The 24,997-nt window shown below is 42.1% G+C and overlaps 1 protein-coding gene and 1 long non-coding RNA gene across 4 annotated transcripts in view; both read left to right on the top strand.

Moving 5' to 3' along the window:
• The window catches only part of LOC134479740 (uncharacterized), a 56,703-nt gene extending 39,384 nt beyond the window's left edge, over positions 1 to 17,319 (top strand). Inside the window, exon 2 of the long non-coding RNA XR_010053421.1 lies at positions 4 to 17,319. This is a non-coding gene — a long non-coding RNA (uncharacterized LOC134479740). The remainder of the gene's footprint in view (positions 1 to 3) is intronic.
• Positions 1 to 24,997, top strand: part of Kcnq3 (potassium voltage-gated channel subfamily Q member 3) — a 300,648-nt gene that overhangs the window by 117,442 nt on the left and 158,209 nt on the right. The gene's annotated exons all lie outside the window — the stretch shown is intronic.

Below are 24,997 nucleotides of genomic sequence, written 5' to 3'. Positions count from 1 at the left end.
AAGGTAGGAACCAGGAGCCACACACTTTCGTAGTGAGTGGGGTGAAATAAACCTGTTTATCTTCCTGGTGTGTTGAGGAGAGCTATTAACAAGATCAAAGGACACTGTGTGCTTTTAACTAGTCATGTTGCTGTAGCCAAGTGTGTCTCCAAACCTCCTTACCTGAGTAGGTGATCACATGGTATGTATTCAGCCCTTCATTGTAAACTGTTTAGAACTCTACTAACCTTCAATACCACAGTATCCAAGCAGCACCTTACAGTTGCACAGAACAGAGGAGGCAGAGAGGAAGTTCAGTCTTTCTCTTGAGACCTCAGCAGGAAGCAAGAACTTACACAGTGCTCCAAGGATGGCAAACCTGTCAGAAACCAAGGGTATTAGACCACATACCAAGACGAAGGGAGTTATCAAAGTTGTAGTGATTCAATTATGAAATATAGATCGATGAGCAAGGTATCTCTGATCGTGATAAAAGATGAAACATTTCTGGTATCAAGAATAAGGATTTCCATGTTTTTTATGATGCATTATTTGTAGTAATATCCTATTTCTATTTAATCAGCATGCTATATGTTACTTCAACATCTTATTTGGATCTCTGTGATACTGTATTGTTACCACTCAGCATACAGAGAAATGGAATGTGGAAAAGTCAGCTCTTGTTGAGAAGCAGAACATATCCATAAAGATTCGGGTATTACCTCAGGATCCATCCATTCTCTTAGACGGTCATCCATTTTTTCTGAATGACTCTAGTTTGTGCCGGCAAACTCACTACCTCTTCCTGAAAAACTCTACGTCAACTCACCAACCCCCCCCCCCAAATCAGACAAGTCTGTCATTCTTAGGCTGATCAGGAGGTGATAATGAATATAAAAGTTTTGAGTTGTGAGGAAACTGATATATCTCAGGGCCACATAACACATGCATTTTCTTTGATAATCTATCCTCTGGATGGAGTTGGCTTACCAAAAGATGAGTTATGGAATGATGATAAAAGCTCCCTTTGAGAAGATGCTGAGCAATTCTCATGCTGTTGACTTAGACAAAACTGTGTGAGCTCCCTGTAGAGCCAGGCAATACAGGTGACTCCCAAAGAATTCCAAGGTGAAGTAAGTTCCTTCTCTGTTAGGCCTCAGAGAATGCATTTCTTAGATGCAACTTGCAAATTGCAGCTTCATATAAAATGTTTCTGGAAATAAATCATCTGATTCTCCTTCATTCTCAAGTGCGAGATACTTCATGTGAGGAACTGAAGACAAGAGATTATTAGACCAATGCACTTGCTTTACCAACATCCACGATGACTTTTCTAATGGCAGGCTCTATAGTTGTACTAAGAATTTTCTGTTGTCTTTTTTTCCCTCAAGAGAGTTTGATGAGGGGAAGGAGATACAGACATTTATACACACTACAAGGAAACTTGGTGAAGTACTCAGAAAGGAGCAACTCTAACGTAGTGATGCTTCAGAAAGGCTGAGAGGAGAGGGTGGAGATATGTATGCATGTGGTATGTATGTATGCATGGGTATATGGATGGAAGACATAAATTAATGGTTCAGGAAGGAAAATAAAGCATGCTTATGGCACATAGAACTTAAGGGAGAAAGCACAAAGGCTTTACAGGGAAGACACAAAAATAGGGTAGGTGATTGAAGAATAGGCAAAGGACAAAGGTCATGTTTGGTTGGAAGAGGAGCAACCAGAGGTTGAGATAGACCAATGGGGATGAGGCTTATCATGAAATCCTTCACTATTTTGAACATTATTTGTAGTCCCATAGACTTCAAATAAGGGAGATACCGTTAAGAAGATGATAGAAGTGACAGGCTAGAGATACAGGCCTCCTGGAGGATGTGAAAAGATAAGGTTGGGACAAAAGATGTCTTCAGTTCTCTTGTCTCCATTACTTTGGTTGAAGCTTCTTAGATCAGCTCATAGTCACAGCATTACTGCGGGTGGCTTGACTTATGCAAAGAAGCAAATGACCCTAGAGTAGGCTGCTGTCTTTTTATAGAGCTACTTCTAGAAGGTTCTGTAAACAACTCCAGTAGTCTCAGGGGACATTAGGTCTTTTTCCTACACACCCCCACTCTTATCTGCTTGCACCCCCTACCAGTTTTCACACCCCTGCATCTTGTATCCCCTCCCAGGTGAACCCCTTGTGCCCTTTGCTTAGATTCTACTTTGGGGAAAGCCCAAACTAAGACAGATAAAGAATCAAGTGGATGTTATTTTGTTTTAAGTCAAGTGAATCTCACGCCAGATGGTCTGATCAGAGGAACAACATGGTATTCTTTGGCTCATTTAAAAAGGATGATTTTCAAGATATTCCTGGACCTCATAGGGAAAGTGACTCGACTCCCAGAATTCCTAGTTCTTTAATTGTTATCATTCATAATGCTTTATTCTTTCATAAGCCACAGGACTATGAAAGCTCAAGGCTTGCACATGTTTTAAAGGACATCTAATTCAATATAAAACTCAGACTTAAATTGCCTCTGTAGCATTTCTGTCATCTGGCCATCTCCTCTGTTCTTTTCTGTTTTGTTTTATAAATATCTTTTAATGAGGAACTCACTTCCTCTCAGACAAACCATCCCATTTCTGGCACAACAATGAACACAACCAATTCAATGAGTATTAATTTAGTATCTACTAAGAGTCAGACATTGGAGTTTTGAGAGAAGAATTAATCACAGTCTTCAACATGTATCTTGCAGCAGTTAAGAAACAATACAGCAGTCAGATTGGCTCATGTAACTATCAGCTTGGTACATCTGGAACCAGGTCTTTCCTTCAAAGCCAATGCCTTCTTTGCTTTTTTTCAATCTAGAATATAGGCCATTCATAAAAGAAAGAGAAGCCTACAAATCGAGCATATATCCAGCCAAATCCTTGGAAGCCCAGAGTCTAACTGGCAGCTCTGATGCTCAGATAACCTAGATACCAAAACTAGGGAGATACATGAATGTGTGGTCCCTTTTTAAAAATTTTTTATTATATATTTCTTTACTTACATTTCAAAAGTTATTCCCCTTCTCGGTTTCCTATCCATAAGCCCCCATTCCTTCCCCTCCCCCCATATGGGTATTCCCCCTATACATCCCCCTTATTGCCCTCCCCCTTATTCCCCTGCACTGGTGGTCCAACCTTGGCAAGACCAAGGGCTTTTCCTTGCACTGGTGCCCGAACAAGGCTATTCTCTGCTACATATGCAGTTGGAGCCCTGGGTCAGTCCATGTATAGTCTTTCGGTAGGGGTTTAGTCCCTGGAACCTCTGGTTGGTTGGCATTATTGTTTTTATGGAGTTGCAAGCTCCTTCAACTCTTTCAATACTTCCTCTAATTCCCCCAAAGGGGGTCCTATTCTCAGTTAGGTGGTTTGCTGCTAGCATTGACCTTTATATTGGACATGCTCTAGATGTGTCTCTCAGGAGAGATCTATATCTGGCCCCTTTCTGCAGGCATTTTTTAGCTTCATCAATCTTATCTAGTTTTGGTGGCTGTATATATATATATATATATATATATATATATATATATATATATATATGGGCCACATGTGTGTCAGGCTCTGAATGGCCATTCCTTGAGTCGCTAGTCTAAACTTTGCTTCCATATCCCCTCCTATGAATATTTTTCCCTCTTTTAAGAAGGAATAGGAGCATCTGCATTTTGGTCATCCTTCTTCTTGAGCTTCCTGTGGTCTGTAGTTTGCATCTTGGGTAATTTGAGCTTTTTGGCTAATGTCCACTTATCAATGAGTGCATACCAAGTGTTTTTCTGTGATTGAGTAACCTCACTCAGGATATGTTCTAATTCATTCCATTTGCCTATGAATTTCATGAAGTCATTGTTTTTGATAACTGAGTAGTACTCCATTGTGTAGATGTACCACGTTTTTTGAATCTATTCCTCTGTTGAAGATCATATGGGTTCTTTCCAGTTTCTGGCTATTATAAAAAAGGCCGCTATGAACACAGTGGAGCATGTGTCTTTGTTATATGTTGGAGCATCTTTTGGGTATATGCCCAAGAGAGGTACAGCTGTGTCCTCGGGTATTGTAATGTCCAATTTTCTGCCTTAAAGCATTATCCTGAGGCTGGAGAGATGACTCAGCAGTTAAGAGTGCCTACTTCCTTTGCAGAGGGACAGAGCTCGCATGCAAGCACCCTCACAGAAGCAGGGGCAGAGAGCATGAATAGGGGGTTTCTGGAGGGGAAACAGAGAAACAGGATAACATTTGAAATGCAAATAAATAAAATATCCATTAAAAAAAAGGACAGTGATGTTGCTTTGATCAATACCCTATATGCAGCACAACTCTCCAGGACAGAGAACTATCTAATTCTAAATTTCAAAAGGACAGAGATCTCCAAACACTTGTTGCACCAAAACTTTCTTCTACATCTTATAGAAGTAGAAAATGCGACCTCCCAGACTTAACACAATAGCCCAAAGCTTACAATTAGGGAGCCCTAAGATAGAATCAGGGTGGCCTTCCCCCAAAAGCATCTCCTCTATTAGGATACCTGAGAACTCTCCCTAAGAGATGTCAGTCAGAGGAGAGAGATAAAAGAAAATCTTAGAAGCCAATCCTGGGCTGCCAGATACAAGGTATACCTGAGGGGAAGTGCACTGTCTTGTGTGACCTCATGAACTCTCCTTACAGTCTTTGGGCCAATTTCCCCATCAGGAAAGATCAGAGCTAAAGTATATGCCCGGGGCCAAAGCTGCCTAGGTTGTAGGAGGGGCTGGTGAATGGGGCTAAGACAGCAGTGAGATGAGCCATGGTACTGTGTATTCTATGTATCAGCACATTCAATAGGACAAAAATATGTGTTGTGAATGTGTGCAGATCTCACATAGAGTACATGTATATGTATGTGTATAGTGTGTGCTTATGTGCATGTAAGTAGACATGCATTTGTACAGTGGATATCTGCATATATATATATATATATATTCTTTGTTATATGTACATATATATCGTTCATGCCCATTTGCTTTCTCACTATAGTAGTTAAGATGCAGGCCCTAGAACCAGAACTTAATCCTGGTCCTACCACTTTCTTGGTGTTCATCAGGGAAGCCATTTACCTTGTCTGTGCTTCTGTGACAAATACTAAATAAGGCCAATAAACTGAAGTCTTTGGCATGTTGCAATTTTTAAAGCAATTATTATACCCAGAAAATAGCAGTGTTTGAAAGTTAAAGGGGTTTGTGGGTTTGTTTGATAAACTCCAATTTATAAGAGGTTAGGCTAGATTCAGTGCAAGCTGCTGCCCCAGGCAAGTTCTTTTGGCACATTTACCCTATGGAAACAGTGCTTTTAATGTACACAGACATTTATCTTTGATACCAAGCTATGGGGAGAACAGAAACCTGTCTCTCACTGTGCTTTGAGTAGGGAGGGACTCACACTCCTGTATTCTCTAGTTGTGCCAGGCATCAGCTGATATGCTCATGAGATCTGTGCTCCATCCAGTGGTCCCCTCCAGCTTACCAGTAACAGTGGTAAGACTGAGAGGGATCGGAGCCCAAGCTGTTGCCCTCCTATATAAATGTGTTGTTTCTAGCCACAGCTGCTACCCCCAGAGCCCTGTCTCTCTGACCTCCTGGCACAAGATACACTTGTTTTTCTTGGCTCCTTTCAACCACCCTGAAGAAGAATACGAGTACATGTGGGGTCTTTGAGGTTTCCCAAAGCTGTTTCAAGGACCAGATACTAAGCATGATTGGCAAGTGAATGCACATCCATGGAGCCTAGACCTGGTCTCAAGTGACAGCATCTTCACAGATAAGTCTAAGCACAAGCAAATCTGTGACTCATAACCCAGGCTATGGGATACTAATTTTGGACCAAAGTGCTTCTCCCACTCTCTTCTATATCCTTCCGGCGTCCATCTTTCACCCCATTAGTTTTTCCACAGCCACAACATGCAGTTGTGGAAGCTCGTGATTCACAAGCTATTTCTCTGGGTTTTCATGATTAAACTTTTATTGCAGATTCTGAGACAATGGCTGTGATTGGTCAATTCCTGGTCTCATGCCAGTCCTTGTCTCCATCACTGTGACAGAGGGGCAGGGTGGTGATTGGCTGTATCAAGATCATAGCCTGTTCTGGGCAGGTTAACTCAGGAGGGATGTGGGAAGATGCTCTTGCCACAGCAGGCCATTGTGGTTATGAAGGAAGTACTTTAGGAGGCTGGGTTGGGCATTCCAGTCTTTACTAGAAAAAAGAAAAGCTCTCATCAAAGTGAGGCCATGGCTCACTACTGAGTAACAAATAGCCTGAGGGGTTTTTAATAACAGTACTTTATACACTCGAAGCCCACAGCTCTTCACCTAAGGAGAAAGGAATCATTCTACGTCCTGACCTCAGTCTGTTTTCAGAGATGTGGTATGGCATTTCCTGAAATAGACTTGCTCTTCATTAAGCAACATACAGAGCAGGGTGCATTTGTGTCTTTCTCAAGCCTTAAGCTCCCTTGATGACTGTTTTAGAAGCTCTGCTCTTCCTCATTGCCCACTAGAGTATGCTCTGATAAGAACTCTATGGACACTGGGAAGATGAGTTCACTCGGAAGCTGCAGGAACATGGACCCCAGCACTTAAACCGTCTGTAGGCCAGTGGCTGATCTTTGAGAATAGCAGTGAGCAGAGACCTGACTGGTAAAGGCATTAGCGAGGGAGCTAGACTCAAGGAAAGTTGAGGTATTCACTGAGCCATAGCCTCCAGAGGGTGAGATCTTGGGTCTTCGAGGCAGAATATCTCTTGGTCCAGAGTAGGACAAAGCTGCTTGCAGGCTTTTGAGATTTCTTCGAAGAAGAATATGGCCACTAAAAGTAAAAGAAGCGCATTTAGATGTATAAATATGGAGTCTGAGAAGACGAGGCAGGGCCTCTTGAGCATTGTCTACAGGGACGAGAGATGTGTTGTTCCACGAACACAAGTTGTCTGGGGTTAGTGATTCCATAGCCCTGAGAAGGAATGCCAGGCTGTCTAGAAGCCTGGTGCTAAAAACCATCACTGCGATACAACTGCATGTTACAGCTGGTTTGCTTTCTCTGGCGATTGCTCTCAGCATAGGGGACTATATCTGGAATGTTTTACAGTCCAATACATTTGAGTTTTATTTATGTGAGTTTACCTACAGGAAGGGGAGGCCCTGAACATGGAAAGAGAGTTCTCGTGAATTCTGTCTTGGGAGAGAACATGGAAGCCAGAAGCTTTTCCTGTAAATATTCTTCACATTTTCCCACTTTTGTGTATTAGAGGTTTGATGAGATCTTGGCATGAGCTCGGCAGTAGAGGAATCAGAGCCTTCGCATCTCAGAGATTATGGTATCCAAACCCTCTTCTGGTCAGCTGAGCCTGGTACAGTGGAGGGAAACAGAGCAGAAATTGTCAGAGGTCAAAGGGAGTTGAGGAAATACTAAACAAATGTGGACAACGTTAACTTTAATGAGTTTCTAGCATCCCCACCCCTTGTCTCATAAGAGCACTCTTCTTTTTTATATCTGGCCTCATCTTATAGCTACAAATAACCAGAGCTTTTAAACAGAAGCAACTAAGTCAAATTACAGTTGAGAGAAAAAGACCCTAGGTGATTTGGGAGCTGTGACTGAAATACGAATTATCTAACCTCCACACTCTGATTCTGACACTTAGCACTTTTCTGATGGATGCTTCTAATGCATAGTAAGCACACACCTCAGTGCTCCCCAAGTCCAAACATATATTCCTGTCAAAGCCTGGGGAGATAAACAGTACCTGACTCCTCTGGTAATCCTTTAGTCCTGCTGTATGTCCTCCCTCCTGTCTCCTCCTCTCTTATTTCTTTTCTCTGTGTCCATTTAGGGCTGTGTCTAAACTTTATACTCATCATAGTTCTCCTACCTTGGGCACCCAACTAGCATCTATCAGTCTTCAAGCCAATGGTAGAACTGGGTGGGATTGAAGAGTTGGGACTAGCACAGATAGAACTAAAACTCCCCCAAAAGGAAAAGACTCCTCACTAGAATTCACCCGGAACCATCCAAAAGGCCATGTGATCGGTTATGCAAATCAAGACACATGAGTCACCCATCTCTCTGCCGTAACAATGTTAAAATAGCCCCAGGTCCACCAAAATGAAAAATAAAATCAACAGAGGGAAAATAACCCATTTGAAGTCATTTCCTTGCGCCATCTTGTGGTTGGCGTTAGCTAAGTCACTTACTCAAGAACATGATGGGCTGGACAGCTGTACCCACCAAGGCAGCTTCTCATGTAACCATCACAGCGACCTCTGCTTGTGTTGTATCTGCTAACATCCTTGTTAGGTTCTTGACCCAGGAAAACTCATATGAGACGCTGCATTGAAGAGACAGGGGCATCCCTGTGACTATGATGTCCTCAACGCTGGCAGGCTTTCTTCTCTGTTCCTTTCTCTTCCTGTTAGACACAGGTCCTGCCTCAGTCACTGATTCGCTAATTCCCTCTTCTGTGCATCAGGATATCCTAACATTAGGGGCTTGGTTGAGCTCCTTCTGACTTCGTCAGTCTAGGTTTTTGTACTGAACTGCTATGTGCTGATGGTCCCACTCAGCTCCTTATGTTTATGTACCATGGCTATTGAAAATGGGCTTAGCTCAACCTAGCTTTTCTATAAATATTGGATTCTTTCAGTGACATTGATAGCTTGTGAATGAGTGGAGGTTGTGGTCGGGAGGGTTGGATAGGGGTGTGTGTGTGTGTGTGTGTGTGTGTGTGTGTGTGTGTGTGTGTACGAGCTAGAGAATAAATCCAAGGCTTCACTCATACTTCACATGTCTTTTACTACTCAGCTACAAGCTACGTATAACACCAATGGTTTTTTGTAGCTAGCACTGGGTCAGACATGGAGATAGAATGGATATGTTATTCATCTCGTTTCCATGTCCTGCATAACAAATGAAATGTTAGCAAATGACATGAAAGCACAACTAAGATTAAATTCTGTAAACATGTCATACATATATAAAGCTAAGAAATGAATGAACATTATGACAAGCTACTTGACAGACTTTAATGTCTTGAGAGGGTTATTTGAGGTGGACACGATGATATTTGAACCAAGACTTACGTTCTGGATAGGATGGCAGGGCCACTGCAAGGGAGGGAAATTGGATCAGGTTTAGTTTGCAATAAGTTAGCCATTAACCAAATGTGATTCCCAGTTGATTCAAACACAGGTCACGAGCAGGACAAAACCCAGAACTTCTGCCTAATCACAGAAAGTTCTCTGGATTCTCTACACAGCAGGGGCACTCTAGGCAGTAGGGCCTGCCAGATTCTCATGCAAATACTATTCATTACACTCATAAAACATTTATTTCTAACAGCTTTTATGCAAATTAGAAAACCTCTGGTGTAAATTTACACAGAGAAACCTTAAGTGCTAAGTAGCCACCTCTGAAGGTGCTGGTTTTCCCATCAGAGAAGTTCAGGCCCAATTTCTTCATCTACCCAGCACTGCTTTCTGCTTAGCAATTCACTTCCCTCTAGGTGTGAGTAGTTAAATTATAGGAGCAATCTTTATAATATGTTATTTTTCCATTTATTTATTTATTCACTTTATATCCAGTTTGCAGCTCCCCTCTCTCCTCCCAGTACCACTCTTATCCCCAATTCCCCATCTCCCCATTCTGCCCCCTCCCCTGCCACTCTTTCATGTCTGAAAAGGAGCAGATTGTCCTGGGTCCCAACCTACCCTAGCACCTCAAGTTACTGCAAATCCTCCGAGACTAAACAAGACAGCCCAGTTAGAAGAACAGGGTGCACAAGCAGGCACCAGAGTCAGGGTAAGCCCCCACTCCAGTTGTTGGGGGCCTGCAGGAAGAACAAGCTTCACTTCTGCTACATAGGTGCAGATGAGGGAGTGGCTAGGTTCAGGGGTCTTTGGTTGGTGGCTCAGTCTCTGGGAACCCCGAAGGGTCCAGGCTAGTTGATTCTGTTGGTCTTCTTGTGGAGTTCCTATTCCCTCCTGGTTCCTCAATCTTTCCCTTAACTCTTCCACAAGACTTCCCAAGCTCTGTCTACTGTTTGGCTGTGGGTCTGTGTATCTATGTTCACCAGCTGCTAGGCAGAGCCTCTCAGAGGACAGTTATGCTAGATTCCTATGTACAAGCACAGCAGAATTTCATTACTAGTGTCAGGGATTAGTTCTTGCACATAGGATGTGTCTGAAATTGAGCCAGTCATGGGCTGGCCATTTCTTCATTCTCTGTCCCATCTTTGTTCCTGCACTTTTTGAAGGCAGAACAAATCTTGAGTCAAAGGTTGTGTAGATGGGTTGGTGTCCTTATCCCTCCACTTGGAGTCCTGCCTAGCTGCAGAAGGTGGCTGTTTCAGGTTCCACAGGGAACACTGCTAGAAGTCTCAGCAAGAGTCACTCTCATAGACTGCTTAGAGCGCCCCCCATCCCAGGTCTCTGGTACATCCTAGAGATGCCATCATAGAATATTATTTTAATGTAAAGTGAAATATAGAAGTGTAACATGGGCCCAGAGAACTGTCAAGCCCTTCCCTTCCCTAGAGTTACAACAAGGTCTGTTCTCTCATCTAAATTAAGAATGTTGTCTTTAATCCTTTTACCAGGATAACTCTCATGAAGCCTCTGCAGTCTCAGCCTGAATCATTCCTTCTCATTAGGACTGTTTTTGGCTTGACCACTTAAGTAAATGGGGCTTCAACTGTTCTTTGCTCCATTTGGCCTGCCCTTTTCCTCATTGTATTTGTCAGTGTTTGCTATTTTCTTGTTTAACTGGTTGTTTTTAACCTTCCATGCCCCTTCCACATTTGTTAAGGGAATAGAACCATGTTTGTGCTTAGATTCCCAGCATCATCGGGGCATCAGCTGTCCTAAGGGTAAAGGGGAGAATAAACAAGAGCAGTTTTGCTCTGTTGCACTGTGGGACAGGTTGTCAAGGAAAGGGGATTACTGAGCTCCTGAAACTCTTGATGAATGAAAGCAAAGCAGGAACCTGGCAGGATCTCACTATTTGTTGGTAGCAAGTTACTAGAACCCAGGTTTGTTTCTTCATAGCTTCTCTGTGCAGCATATTTTTCTACTGAGAATCATGGTGTCTGGGAGCAAACTGGATCTGTCTAACACTCAATTCACAGGTTTTGTCATTTACAGGTTCTGGACAGATATCTTATAAGTGTACCAGTCAGTGCAGAGCAATGGATGGAGAAAACAGAACTCAGAGCTTCTGCCCAAATGGGCTCAATTCAATCATGGATAAACAGTGTGCCAGTGTGTCATCTCCCACATTACCTTAGGCAGCTTTATGCTTTTCTCCAGTCCCACTCAAAAAGCTCTACTTGAAACTGTCAGCTTCCAGAAAGGATTCTTGGATCCTCTGTAGGCTTATCAGAGACCTGTGGCTTCTTGGTACAAGTTTGCCTTCTAGCCTGGGCCTCCTTGAGACTTGTCTAGACAGATATGGAAGAAGAGGCTGAAAGGATTTGAAGTTGAATGTTAGTTGCTGTTGATATTTAGATCTCAATGAAGTACTATTATTTGGCTTGCAAAGCAAGTTAAAGAAGTGGTAAGGCAAACTGTAGCTGCAGTATTGAGAAACAGAGAGGGCTCTAGTCTTTGCTCCTGCTGACAATATATCACGATCTCTTGTTACCCAAGACTTCTCAGAAGATGCCTGAATCATCATGACCTTTGCAAATGTTCCTGCCTCCACCTATCTAGGCTCCAGTTCAACTTAAAGAGTGTGGCATTTTCTCAGTGAGGTGACACTTACATGAACAGAGGCCACAAGAAATGCAGTTGGAGATGCCAGTGTAGAAATGCTACGCTCCCATTTTTTGAGGATCAGAGATCATAAAAAGGTAGCAACATGGCTTAGGTTTCCCAACTCACTGGCAGAAGCAACTCGTGGATCTTTTATGATGGGGACAGTAGGACTAGCTATGATCACAGCCTGATATATGCATCACTGTTCTTGTCATCCTTAGTCAAAACCATTATCATCATCCAGAAGCAACAGCAGCAGCAGCAAAAGCAACATCAGTAACAACAGCAACACCATTATCACCACCATCATCATTACAGTCAACATCAGCATCTCCATTATCATTACCATCAGTGTTATTATCATAGTCTGAATCTCCATGACTGTTATCACCATCACCATCATTACCATCACTACCATTTTATCATCATCATAACCACCATCAGCAACAAAACATCCCAACTCTTGTCACATTCCATTACAATTATTATCGATCCCACACCCTCAGCATTGCCTCCACTCTGTTACCATCACCGTCTTTGTTACTGTTGGTACAAGCTATTTAGTGGGCTCTTATGTGCCATGTTCTGTACTAATGAGCTCATTTTCCCACTGCATGCCATACCTCTTGCATTTCAGAGTCACTGAATGGCAGGATAAATGTATAACACATCTCTCATCTGGAAAGTGTCAAGAGAGGATCCACTCCCAATGGTCTCTTACTTCAATGGACCATCACGCTATGTAGGACTTTTTCCTTGCCAGGTTTATCACAATTATAATCACATAAGTATTCCTGTTGTTACTAAACCAGATTGGTTTTTGTAGTGAGTGGGGCTACCTTATTTAAATCATGGTCCCATAGAACCCTGGACTGCCTGCCAGAGTACCTGTCTGCATGGGTCAATATTGAGCGACAAAAGTCTCATGTAAACACAGTGAATTTGTGTGACTTCACAGTATATCTTTCCCTGGTCAGCGACAATCTTCAGACTGTGGAAAGAAATAGCTTGGCTGAAATTCTCATTTCATTTCCTGTCTTCTTGTTGAGAAGATTGAACACAGATATGCCTTTTATTGCTGGATAGAAAAGAAAATGTGAGACCATGGCCAGAACACTGTGGAGGCTGAGATATCTACAAGCAAAGGCATCCAGGACACCAGGTGGCACCTATTCTGGGATGTCGCCTCTAGTTTTAAGACTATCAATTTTAAGAATATCTAGTTTTAAGAGTTATTTACTTTTTAGGAACTTCCTGTATAAGTCACGCTTTGATCCTAACTGCCTTGCCAATTCAGGGTGCCTTGATCTAAACATGGCCTTGATGAGGCCAACTAGAACTTTGGGCTATTTCCTATGGCAGTTTAACTTCATTGCCATCTTGGCTTGATTTGAAAACATGTAGGAGACTGCACTGGGTGTATCTATGAGAGCATATCCATAGAGGTTTAGGAGGAATCACCCTGAATATGGCCAACAACATCCCATTGGAGGGGGGGGTTCAGGGTAAATGGAAATTCTAGCAAGAACTACCATTCACCTTTCTCTGGGGCTTGAACATGTCCAGCCACTTCACACTCCCATTACTATGTCTTCCTACAATCTCAAACCATGAGCCCAAATAAACCCTTCCTTTCCTAACTTGCTTTTGTGACAGCAATGAGAAAAGTAATAGAGAGCCTCTTCCAACTTTTCCACCTGTGCCAGCTATGGGTCTACTAGTACAGTCTGTTGATAGACAGAAAGCTTTTCTGGGTGCATCCCCCCAGCTTGGTGCTAAGGATATGGATTGTGCAAATTGCAATGTGAAGTTCTAAACACACATATAAGGCATTTAGTGTGATGTTGTTTCCAGAATATGGAGTACTGAGCACTCTTTTAAAAAGTCTGGTGCATAAAAAGAATAAGTAAATGAAATGGGGATTAGATCACTGATTAACTGAGATGAAGAGAGCCATCACCTCTATTGAACATAATCACACATTGTCAGGGTGAGAAGGGTATCTGAAATTGAAAGCAGAGCAGTCTAAGGCATGATCGTGTTGCCATATCAGCAGGCTTGGATGGACACCCAGTGTGCACTGCTGTAGGCTGAGCAAGCTCATACAGAGGGGTCAGCTTGAAGATAAAGTCTGCAGTGCTCTCTAACCTTGCATAAGTATCTGTGATGCCTGTTGACTGGAACAGTACCTGTTCATGGCTGCATACCTGTAATCCAGCACACAAGGATGAAACCTGATCTTGGATGGACAACTGTGCACTCTTACGACATTGATTTATTCACTTGTTTATTTTTAATCATTTATTCATTCATCACATTTCCACAATAGGAATGAAGAAAGCTTCTAGACAAAATGGCCACATGAGACATACACAAGATTGTGACCCACAGTGGAAAGCCTGTGGGTGTAACAAACATGGGAAGTTGGAAGCTCAGGACAGGACTCACATGAGGAGAGGAGACCTTGGAGCTAAAGTACCTGAGATGGATCTTGGGATCATTTGAGATCTCACAAATGTAGAGTATTGTTATAAATTCAATGCCATCCTTTGCAACATTCTGAGTTTCAGGCCAGCTTGGGCTACAGAATTAGATCATTTCCAAAATAGTTGAAAAGAGTCCAAAGTGACATAATTTTGTAATGGAGTTGGATATGATGAAGAGATAAGGTCCTAGCTGATGAGAAAAATTAGATACAATCCATGCTCAAGTCATTTAGTCATGTTCAGATTATTTATGTCTGTACATTAAGAGCTATTTTACTACTTTCATTGTAAAATGATCATGAAGAAGGCAAAAAGCTTTTCTGATTTTGGAATTTGTGGTCTGGCAGAAACAAACACAAACACCCATGAGGCACTTGGGAATAATAAAATAAGACTGAACATAAAAGGAAGAGAATAGCGAAAAGCCAGGTTTGCAAGGGACTGTCAAACTTGAGTTTCCTTACAGAAAGCAACTGCTATTCCTAACTTATACCAGTTGGGAGGGGCATTGTATAATCAGACCTTGTTTGTCACAAGACAAGGACTTGATGTGTACTTCCTTAAGTTTTAAAATGCCTTGTTGATCAAATACATCAAGCGCTGGTTCTGCCTGAGGGCTGCCCACTGGCCAGTGTTGTTCTGTTCACCCATCTCCTTTCTGGTACAAGACTGAAAAAGGAGAAAATCTGGGAAATTCATTAGTGCTTTCTGTAATGACAACAGGGACAGTGGTCCTTCAAAAATGTGTCAAGAGATGGGGATGAGGTCAGGATTTATCATGAATGATAAGTGGAATTATATCAATGTTTGAAACTAATTAAATTGTGAACTAAAGGGATATGAAAGCATGAGATCTAGGGTCCATAACATGAACAGAGTGGGTTGAAAAGATGTCTTGTCCATTTGAATTTATGGATGACTAGTATATTACTTTCTTTTCCTATTGCTGCAATAAAATTCTTTGACAGAAACAACTTTATGGAGAAAGGGTTTATTTGACATACAATTCTGTTATTGTCTGCCATGAGGGAGAGCCAAGAAATCAGGAACTTGCTGCAGCTAGTCATATTGTATACACAATCGTGATCAGAAGATAATGAATTAATGTGTGCATGCTTATGCCCACTTTTCCTATTTTTATACAGTTAAATATCTTTTGCCTAGGGATTAGTGCCACACATAATAGGCAGGTCCTTTCAACTCAATTGATGTAGTCAAGTAATCCTCCACAGATATGCCACAGGCCACTGCCATCTATAAAATCTCTCACTGAGAATCAGGTGATTCTGTAATGTGCAAAAATTGACCATTAAACCAGCTATCAGAGTGAGTAATGATAGATGAAAGACTGAATTGGGGAAGAAGTGATGACGAATCAACACTGGAAAGAAACAGAACATTACTGATGGGGTTGACTAGTTGAGTTTGGCTTCAATAGAATGAATGGGATTGATATAGAAAGAGCAGGAATGAAAAGAAAAGGAGGTTATGTGAAAGTGTCAGAGTTTCTCTACATACAAACTCATCACACATTAGGAACCATGACCTATGATAGCCATTTTGACTAAGAAAAACCTCATACTTGCCTCAGGCCATTGCACAAGTATTCCCTGAAGTGATCAGAGATTAGAAAACTCCAACTCTCCCTTTCCCATAGGTTTGTAAGGTTAGAGATCGAGACCAAATGGCTGACACAGAACCTCAAGCTCCCCAACCTTTATGGTTAATCATTCACAACAAAGAAACCTGCATTATGCCCACAATGGAATGGGCCACTGTACACAATTAAATTTATAGCTCTGTACATTTATTTATGAATTTATTTGTGTTCATTCATTCATTAATTTGTCAGATTTCCATGCTAGGAATGAGGACAAAGCATTCAGACAAAAGGACCCCAAGAAACATACATACAAGACTGTGAACCGGGGTTGGGGATTTAGCTCAGTGGTAGAGCGCTTAAAACCCTGGGTTCGGTCCCCAGCTCCGGAAAAAAAGAAAAGAAAAAAAAAAAAGACTGTGAACCAAAATAGAAAGCCTCGGGATGCAGTGATGAACCCCTTGGTCCAACACTGAAGAAGAAGAGAAAGTGCAGGAGAAGAAGACACAGGAGGTCTAGGAGAAGGAAGGGAGGATGAGAAGAAGATCTTAGCGTTGAAGCACTTGAGATAAAGAGAATTTGGTTCGGTTCAAGAAGAGCTATAGCATTTCTTACTTTGTAGTTGAAACAGACCAACTGTGCTGCCTTCCAGGGGTGCCCCCTCCTTTGAATTGTACCAGTAATTTTTGTCTAAGGTTGCTTAGACATAAATACCAAGCTCTGGCAAAGAAGACTTTCCCCTCTGTGTTTGATGCTTTGATTGGCAGAGCTTTCTCTTTCCTCATTGTATTCCTCTTAGACAGAGCTATGTAGTGAAATTCTTGGTTGGTAGGAATGCTCCATTTCTAAACTATCCAATAAGGCTATCATCAGCTACTCATGATGATTGAGCCATGAAATGTAGTGTAATTAATTTAAAATCAGATAATGAAATATGGCTTGTGGCTGCTTTATTGGAGGACAGCATCTGATTTAGGTCCTGGCACATTGCATGTAGCTCCTCAATGAAGGAAACTTTTTTTTTCAATGCTCAAAATTGATTCTAAGAGTTGGTTTGGTTGCTATTGGCGTGTGTGATGCGTGTGTGTATAATTACATGTGCATTGACGAATACAGTGGGGAAAGCTGGATGCAGATGCTGACATCATCTGTCCTGCTCTCCCACTCTCTACCTAATTCTCTTGATCTGTGGTCTCTCACTGAAGATGGATCTACACTGGCAGCCAACAAACCCAGTGATCCTCCTGTCTTTGCCCACTTCCTATATAGCTTGCCTTGTATTGGCATTGAGGTAACAGTTATGTGTGAAGCCATGCCTAGATTTTTAATAACTTTTTTATGTGGTGACTGGTTATTTGAACTCAGGTCTCCATCCTTAAGTGGGAAACACTTTTACTCACTCAGTCACACACCCCTTTCCCTATTCCATTGTTTATAAGAGAGAAAAGAAAGGGAAAAGGAAGAAAGAGAGACAGGGCTGGGTTTGGCTTTGGCAGCATTCTAATACTTTGAAGCCAGGGTTTAGGTCCAGACAGACTCTCAGGCTGTGAGGAAGAGGGAGTTAGTTTCCCTCCTAGGGCTGAGCAGTTTGTGTAATACTGAGGAGGAAAGAGAAGACTTTGCTGGTCTAGTATCTTTCCAATTCCTCTTCTCTTCCCTCCCTGCCCTGGCTTAAGGATTTAGACTGATCCAATGCTGCTATGGGTCTGGGTTTTTGAAACTCAGTGCAGGAGCATGCCAAGGAGGCAGAGCCCCCAACCAGCAGGCAGCCCAGGCATTTTGGGATCTGTGGCAACAAATTACGTTGTCCGTTCTCTGGATTCAAAACAGAACAAACTCACTTTGTTTGTATTTTTGGGACACCAGGAGGATCTTCTGAGTTGCCTAGTTTAAATCCTGCTATCCATGGATAAAACATTGAGTTGGTGAATGAAGGAGAAGACTTGAAAGGTGACTTACATCATAGATGGTTATTTTTGTTGCTTTACAAACCTCATCTTTTTATATCTGTAGAAGCCGTGTTCAGGGTTTGGTCTGACCTTTGCTTTATTTACAGGAGTCACATGAGATTCACGAAAGGAACCTAACCCAAGCCAGATGACTGATTAATGGTATGACCAGGTCTTGAGCCCAGGTTCCTCAAGTTTGCTGTCTCCCATCCTGTTACAAGGGCTTTATAACATTGGAAGAGGAGCTTTTACTGTGGTGCTGATTATTTACTGGGCTCACCCTGCAGTTGGGCCCCATGGTGTCTCTCCTGGCCCCAAAAGAGTTTCTCTTGGTTCAGCAGATCTTTCTACTCTCCCTGCTCCAATAACAAGCCCCAAGAAGGGAAGGCTCATGGAAAAGCCAGGCAGCTTTCTTTTCTATTAGGTTGCAACTGTTCTCTTTTGTCCTGAGTCATGCTTCCTCCAGAATCAGCTCCCTCCATGACTGCCGACTGCCAGGAGCAACTCGATTTTCTGTGTCAATATCATCTCAACAGGAAAGGTCATTTGTTGGCAAATACTTTGTATACTCCTGTGACCTCAAATAAGAATGCTGGGCTAGCCGGTGACACTCAGGATGATTCTGGGCTTTCCACCAATAAAGCCTAACATCAATAACACAGAAGTGAGCAGCTCACAGGTGAAAAAGCTATCCTACAGACCACTGCACCCTATATAGCTAGCCAGCAACCTCTGGGTAAGCACCACAAATCCCTACATTTTAGGTCCCTCAGAGGGCATGCAGTTCTCCACACCTACACAGGCAAGACTATGAGCAGGACTTGGGGCCTATTATTGCTTCTGTCTTTGCATTGGCTGTGGGATCTTGATGCCCTTTCTATACCCCTGACCTCCTATCTATTGTGTTATGCCTTCTTCTAGATAATAGGAAGAATTAAAGTTTATGGGAGCTATAAAAGGGTGCCCACTCCACCCTGCTCAGCACAGCAGAGGTCTTTGGTAAATTGGAAAGGAAGAGACATTATAGAAGTTAAGTTTGTTTAACCCCCTGGCTCTCTAGGCCTCACCACTCAAAGCTTCCCTTTACCCAGCTCATCTCTCCATGTCCTCAAGACTGTCTCCATCTTCACTGCTTTGGATTGATCTTAAAAGATATTCAGCTAAGATTCTGACATGAATTTTATGAGGTTTCACTGCTGGTGAGTGTTTTTGCAAAGCTCATTTCTATACTGTCAATCTTCTAAGCACAGCCTTCTAGCATAGAATCAACCTCCAAATCATCAGAGCAGTATAAATGAGGAATTTTGTATGTGACAGACATGGGCCTCCACACATCAATTACTACCCTGACCTCAGATAGCCTGAATGTCTTTACCTTTGCTCTGTTTCTCCACAGCTGCAAGGACAGCTGACTTCAAGGTCTCTGTGGAGGCTTATGCACCATGGGGTCAATACAGTCCTTGAAGATATGTGTTTGTTGACTAATACATGTTTTCTGGGATCAGCCCACCCTCTGTGATGTATCTCTGACTATACAATCCTTACCACTACCTGTACATCCACTGACTGTTCTCTGGATAGGATTCCAGGGTCTTCCTACATTGGAATTGTATGTGAATGCAATGAGCGGTACTAGCTCTGAATTTTCCCTTATAAAGTAGAGAATGGGAGCATTCTACATTCTTTAGCAGGCAGAAATGCAATGGGAACATCTTTCCTTTTGCTAAGAACTGAGTGTGAAATTTTAGCTTTACTTGAAGTTCTTTGGCCAGATGCTTTTAGCATGAGTAACCCTATACATTGTCTTATCTGGATGTGATCATTTTAGAGAGATGGCACTACGGGTTGTGTATGAGTCTTTATGCATGAAAACGGTGCAATCAGTGATAGGATTAATGGTTATGAGATGGGATAATGAACTGGAGGGTAAGCCCCATCAGCCACTACTGACAGACAGTGCCTAACATTTCTGGGTAGATAGTATTTAGATGGGCAGAAAGAAGGTAATTGGGACACTCTGTACACAGATTCAGAAACTGGCTCATTGGCTTTGGGGTCCCCATTACACAACACATGGTCATTGTCATTCTCTTGGTGTTCCTTAGTTGCTGTTGTCTCAGTTCTCAAGTGTAAAAGGGGGTGATAAGTAATACATCCCAGGGAAAATGTATAGAAAGCAGGAAGTATGCCCAGTGTGGAGTGGGTGTTCAGCAACTGTTTAGCATGGTAGGTCCTGGATTTGTAACTCTGGACAGACCATGTTGACTGAAAGATGTGAGGCACTATAGCAAATGGGACATATGGAAGCAGGAACATAGAGGCTGCCCTGTGACCTGGAACAGACGCCGAGCAAGCTGTAGGCAAAGAAGACAAGGGTATGAAATCTGGAAGAAGCAATAAAGTCTAACTTCATTACATAGTGAAGAGAATCATGCCTCGGTGAAGATTGTGAAAATCGTGGTAGGCAATGTCCTTGAGAGATGAAGTGAAGGCTGGTCTCTAATTGCTTTGCTGCTTGGATTAGACATTTCTGAGTTATAAGCACTGTCACATACTCACATCTTCAGATGTCATGAATGACAATCCTAGAATCTGAAGCATTGGGTATAGTTCTTTCTGAAAGCAGTTGGAATCAGGTGTTAGGACCCATACAAGGACCCTCCCATGTGGATCTTTATTTAATTTCTTGGAAATTGACTTAAGGAAGGAATGTGGTGTTACACAAGGTCCCTGTGTCATTGTAACAGCAAGCAAGTTTGAAATAACGCAAGTCATCAACAATATGAGAAGCTGTAGATCAACCACATCTGTTTCCACTGTTGAATGGTGACACTTGGAACTTTTTCATGGTAGTGTTTTCATGGATGTGGTGCTATGTGGTTGTTGGTATTGCATTCCAAAACGTACAAAGTAGAAAAAAAATTATGTTATTGTGCTTAGAAGGAAAAACAAAAATCAATATGCACAATAGGATATTCTATGAATCATCCAATCATGCCTACACATAGAAAATCAAGACATGGAAAATGCATGAAATGCTAACACAGCCAGTTAAAGGTAGTGAGACTTTCAGTAATGCATAGTTTCTCTCTTTTCTATATTTCTGTTTTCTATGCTATTTATAGTGAGAAGGAATAGCATTTATAAAGGAAAGCAGATCCTCTGAAGTGTTGACTTCTACTTTTCCTGAGATGATTTCTCATGAGTTTGCAGTTATGGAGAAGGCAATATCTGTTGACATATTCATAAGGCCAGGAAATTTAAAAATATTTTCATCCAAACTTGTTTCTTCTTGACATTTTTATTGAGAAGTTAGTTAACTCATTAGTACCAGGGCACAGAAATGTGAATGGTAAGATTGACTGTTCCTCGAGTCATGAGAAATTGCCCAAACATCACTTTAAAGGTGACAGAAGCCTGTTTACAAAGAACATGTTCTTATCAGGGTGTCATGGTAAATGTCCAGAATTAAAAACTTTTCTTATAAGGAATAGACACTCTGTCCTTTTATTTATCATCTTATCCATCCATCATCAGTCTGTCCATCTATTCAATTATCAAATCGTCCATCCATCCATCCACTCATTCATGCATACATCTATCTACCTTTCCATGAACTCCTTCATCCATATATGCACCATCTGTATTGTATCCATCCATCTATCCATCCACCCACCCATCTATCCTTTGTCTTCTCATTGTGAATAAGTGCTGGATTTAAAGATGAACCATATGATTTCCAAACACTCTGGGTGCTCATCACAAAGCCTTCTTGAAAGAGTTCAGTGAGCTGAGGAGGATGAAGGAAATTCTTACTGAAGGCACATCTTGGCGATAAACAAGACAGTCATCCCAATTGGTTTGATCCCCACCCCCCAGGTCACACCATGAGATGCTGAACTGGGCTGGGGAGAGAGAAAGATCAAAAAGACTCCGAGAACAAACTTGAAAATTATAGCCAGGACTGAAAATTAAAATAACAGTAGATAGACCACCAACGTCTGACCCCTGCACATAAGGATTAATCCATCATCCTCATGTGGTCCAAGGAGATTAGAACTAGATCACATGAGGTGAGGTGTGAGTTACTTTCCCATCAGGGGTAGAATAAATATGTTGAAGGATAGGAACAGCCTGTATTCTGACATAAAATACTTTGTTGACCATCGTTCCTGGCAGAGTTTCTGGACCTCTGCCCTGAGACCTGGAGCAGTCACCCTGGGTAGTCTCAGGTGATGTTCAACCTCACCTCAGGTACCCAAACATCAGAGTCAACTGACCATGAACTAAGACTTTTGTGACCCAGCATCTTACTTTACTATTCTTTGGGGATAGGGTTGGTTTAGAGGTTGTCATAGAAACAGAAGCAGCTGAACACAAGCAGCTGTCAACAATAAACTTTAGTTGTCTGGTGTTACAGTAAGTAAACAGAGGAAGGAAACCATAGTCTGGGAAGCTTCTGCTCCATTCTCCCCTCTTCCTTTCCTTCTTTCTTCACTTCTTCTTCATCTCTGAAAATATGTTTACAGATTAATATGTTTACTTATTAAAGGACCAGGTGAGAGATATTGGGCATAACCAGTATAGCACTGTAGAAGAGACAGTGCAGAAATATGAGTTATAGACATGGAGACCTAAGTGCAGATTGGTGGCTTCCAGAATTGTTAAAGTCACCCTGAGGTGACACAGTTACATTCCCAAGTCATGGTGGTTATAGACACATGCTGCAGTGACTTTTCTCTCTTCTGGTTGCAATGGCTGTCCAATACCCTCTGACAGACTTCCACTTATATTCCTTCCCCCTGTGTGTCTTCTCTGACCCTTACCATCAGCCATTTTGACTAGCCTCGTGTATCCTGATTTTTCCAATCATAAGCCCAGACAAAGCCTAAGAAGTCCTGGATCCCTGGTATCCTTAGGTCAATTACCTAACCTTGCTGTAAGAAAGAATACAGACTTGAGGGTTAAGCAACAGAACTTAATATTCTCACAGTTCTGAAAGGTGGTGGTCTGAGATCAAGATGTCCACAGATCTAGTTTCTCCTGAGGCTGCCTTGTTGCTGTGCAGATGACTGTCTTCTCTGGGTGTCTTCTTAGTGTGATTTTCACTCTGGTATGCCTGTGTGAACATCTTCTCTTTGTAAAAAGAACACATTGCCCTTCTGACCTTTTTTTTTTCATTTTACCTCTTTAAAAGCCCCACCTACATGTTGCAGTCCATGTTCATATCATAGGCATATGTAAATTTTGAGTCACACAATATACTCCTTAACACCATTCAGCCTTCTTTTGCCATTGTCAAAGATGAAGTAGCGAAGGGTCTGTTCTGGAGTCTTGAGGAATCCTGGTCTCCTAGCCCCACTGCCTTTTCCTTTTCATCCCACAGGATGAATCCATGTATGTCCTCACATCAGCAGATCTCCTGCTTTGCTGCTCCAATGGCAGTCTTCATCATATGCACCTGCAAGGCCTCGGGGACAAACCAGAGAGGCAGCCAGCCAATGTCTGCTGTGGCTCTGCCTACTCCAAGGTTCCCATGAGCTGCAAGCAGCAGTCCTAGAACAGCGCGAGCAAGTCCAGGGAACATGCTGCCCTCATTCTTATTTTTTTTTTAAATTAACTAGGACAGTGGATGCAGAATTGTCTCTGGGAAGCCTCTTTCCAGATAGCAAAACTGAAAGTAACCAAACTTGTGGGAGAAATGGGAAGGCCTAGTAGGTAAAGGTAGCAGCTTGGACCTAGAAGTCACCTAGCCCCTTGAACAGTTAGGAGAAGCTGAGATGTCACCATCCTATCTAGTTTTATTCCACCGAAATGGTTGTGATGCTTTTAATATGCTTATCCACCCTGTGATGGCTTAAGAATGTGAGGCATTTAATTTAATACACAGGGTCAAAGAGAGAGCTCAGGGATAAAGGGTACTGACCTTGGTTTGCTTCCCAACACCTATGTCGTGACTCCCAACTGCCTGTATCTCCAGCTCCAGGGAATCCACTTCCTCCTTTCGGCCTCTAAGACAACAACACGCATATCCAGTCCACTGACATGCATACAAGCCAAACACTCAGACAAGCAAAATAAAAGTGAAACTATAGAAAACAATTTAATGTCATGTATAGGACATAGTAGGTGCTCAATAAATGGTTGTGTAGTAAATAGCTAGCTCCAAATGCTTGTAGACATATGCAACACTAATTGAACTCTGTGGGGTCTCTCTCTCTCTCTCGGTATCTCTCTCTCTCTCTCTCTCTCTCTCTCTCTCTGCTCCCCTCTCGTGTGTGTGTGTGTGTCTGTGTGTGTGTGTCTGTGTGTGTGTGTATGTTTGTGTGTGCACACAGACGATTTTGGTATCACAGGCAACATGGAGAGGGAAAACAAGTGAATTAGCCATGTTCTTGGCCTTGTTCTTAGCCAGACATTAGGGACAGTTTTCTGGAATGGCTTGGTGTATGACCATGTTGTTGAAAGCCATGGATCATATACATATAATGAGAAGGGATGATCTTGGGGTAGTTGGAGCAGATAAGGGAAGAGATATGATCAATATAAATTGTATACATGTATGAAATTTTTCAATAAATACATTTTAAAGTGACTTATTTAACAGTTATGTTTGGTTCTCATACTAAATTGTATTTACTCTTCTTAAACAGGGAAGTAGATTTCACCCTAGTGTCTTTCCTTAGAGATGTGGTTACTGGTGGTGACCTACAGGTCAGAGAGGAGAGAGTTAGCTTAGGTGGCAGAGTGGAGACAGAGTCACTCATTCATTTATCCATTCATCCATTAATTTACGTAGCAAATATGTGCATGCTATGTTTAGAGGTAAGAAATAAGTAGAATAGCCCACATTTTTAGGAACCGCATAGTTTTATGTAGTGGAAGAGAAAACACAATGCAATGTATTACCGTAAAGTTGAAATACAGTAATCTAATCAGGGAAATGGGTGAATAGTCTGTGCCCTTGGGGAAAAGCAGATATCACTGAAGGTTTCCTGGAATCAGGCTGATTTCTGAGCATGATGTTGGAAGGCATGGAGGTCATTTCAGATGGAAACTGTTCAGAAGTATATCCCAGACTGACAGAATGGCACTCAGAAGTAAGATGTAGAGTCAAGAAGCAGTACAATAGTGTCAGAGAAACGGGACAGCATGTAGTTACCTGCCTATAAACTAATGC

The sequence above is a fragment of the Rattus norvegicus genome, chromosome 7, assembly GCF_036323735.1.
Source record: "Rattus norvegicus strain BN/NHsdMcwi chromosome 7, GRCr8, whole genome shotgun sequence".
Classification (NCBI taxonomy): domain Eukaryota; kingdom Metazoa; phylum Chordata; class Mammalia; order Rodentia; family Muridae; genus Rattus; species Rattus norvegicus.
Note: the sequence above shows the minus strand (reverse complement) of the source record. Positions and strands in the feature narration are given on the sequence as shown.